Below are 2,415 nucleotides of genomic sequence, written 5' to 3'. Positions count from 1 at the left end.
TCTCTCTCTCTCCCTCTCCCTCTCTCTGTGTGTTTCATTTGTAGCACTGTGTGTTCAGTAACCTCACTGCAGTTGGTGCGAATGAATTTCTATATGTCTGTTCTTGCTGTTTGGGAAATATATCATTTACTGCGGGTCAATAGTTGAAATTCCAATGTCAGTGGGTGGCTATGGTCACTGAGCATTATTTCCGCCTTTTTTTAGAACGTTTGTCTTGAGCAGATATTCAAAGCTACTTAGGTCTCTGCCAATTGTTTTTTATGCCTTTCTAATAAACCTGTTTATTTTTATGATGTGTCACCTTCCCAAATTGCTACCATATCAAGTGATACCAAAATTTATCAAAGTTTCTATTGTGGTGGTGTAGAATATGTGCGTGCTTTTACAGTCTACGTGTGCATCTTTATAAGCACCTTTGAAAAGGGTAAACTCTATCCAACACTAGGGGTGTTCTTAATTGCTGGAAGCAGCCTTTTGTATAAACATACTACTTTAGTACCTTGATAATATTATGTCGGTCAATAAACCCAGTTTTAGATATAATCTATTAATATTTCTTTTTGTATAGTTGTAACAACCAACACATGTTTTCACAACCTAGTTGCGCACCTTTACATGCACCTTTGTACTGACTAAACTTTCACTAAATTAAGTGGTGTCCCCTGTATCTGTAATCAACCATATTTTTGGTACAATCCTAAATACCTCATTACCATGATCTGTCTTTCGTTACACTCCCAGTTTATCGCATAACCTACGGGAAACAACCAAACATTATGTTGCTGTTTTTATAACCTGCGTGTGCATCTTAGGTCTAATTTGACTCACCCATTCCTGCATAGTGTTCCATTAATGAATGGTACAGTTTTACCTTAGCTGTAAGAATGTTACAATAATTGGAACAAAAGTTTTCAGTACAAAATAATAGTACACTGTATCTGCTTAGAAATCAAAGAATCAGTTTTTCCAGAATTATGACCTTTTTCCTAGAGGGCAACCACAAGTGAAACACCCTGCCTAGCACGACAACAGCCTCACAAAAGTTATTACACTTTTCGGGCACATTTTTGGTGTTTATTTTCATGATTATAACGAAAGAATATCTTCTATTTATGTCCTTTTAGTCATAGTTTCTTTTTCAATGAGTGTATTTTTAAAGCTTTGGTTTATTAATTAGTTTCGATTAAAATAACAAAATTATATTTTTCCTCGTTACTTGTATTTTTTTTATAAAGGTCAATGATGCCCTCCCCCCCTCTCGGCCGACTAGCACTAAATCCACATGCAAACACCAACATACATACTTGAGGGAAAGTCTTCCGTCACATGCATTTTAACATCCTAATAATACTTGAAGAACAGGTGCTGAAACTATTCAGCTTACCATGGGTGTGCTGTTTTCTCAGTTCGTTTTACGCTTGAATTTATTTTTTAAGGGGGGGGGGGGGGTTCTTTGTCATATAAGAGATAGCCCTTGAGTTCGAAGGTCCCCTCTCTTAAATAACTTTAAAATGTTGTTAAAGTGTTGATAGAACCGTTAAAACTAAATTTTGCAAAATAAGAACTCTCCAGATTTATTGGAACTTTTACTCTGTCCTTGAGGTCTTAATGATTCACAATGATGCAGAATGATTTTGACTCTGTAAATACATATTATTAATATATTCACGTTGAGCCACAATTGTAACGTAATGACCGATGAGGACAGCACGGATGGAGACAGTGTGATTCATTGGCATCGCGTGGGTTGCAGACAAGGTGGTGCATAACTGAAAAGTGAGCAAAATGGGCAATATGCTTGGTAGCTACTATTAAGATTTCTAGAGAAAATCAATTAGAATCTGCAGGATATCCCGTAATCTACATCTATCGATAGTTACAACTGTTTCTAGATGAAACCACACAAAAGCTGCAATAGAGTGAAACAATACTAAAAACTCACTGTGCTCACAATCACAATCTGAGAAGGTTTAAAGATTTCTAATTACTTCGTGAAGCACCAGGACTTGCTACACAATAGACGGAGACAACAATTTCGATACCCATTCTTTCATTGAGTTACCGTAGACTCTACTTCTATTAGTGTAGTACATGTAGATAGGCTCGCGGAAACTTGGATCAAATTTTTAGCTTGCAATAGGATGAAGCAAAATATGTTAGGCATTTCAGAAGCTAGATGGGAGGGGGCAGGCTTGATTAAAAGAGGATCCAAAACAATTATATATTCAGGAGGAAAAACCCATGAAAGAGGAGTCGGAATTTTATTTGACGAAGCAACAGCAAGATCATCAAAGGTTTTTGGGGAGTGTCAGATAGAGTCATCGTGGCTAAATTAGAGAGAAAACCTTTTGGCATAGGTGTCATCCAAATATATGCACCAACATCAGAGCACAACAACGAGGAAATTGAGACTTT

The sequence above is a fragment of the Aplysia californica genome, unplaced genomic scaffold (genome assembly GCF_000002075.1).
Source record: "Aplysia californica isolate F4 #8 unplaced genomic scaffold, AplCal3.0 scaffold00314, whole genome shotgun sequence".
In the NCBI taxonomy this organism is placed as follows: Eukaryota; Metazoa; Mollusca; class Gastropoda; order Aplysiida; family Aplysiidae; genus Aplysia; species Aplysia californica.
Note: the sequence above shows the minus strand (reverse complement) of the source record.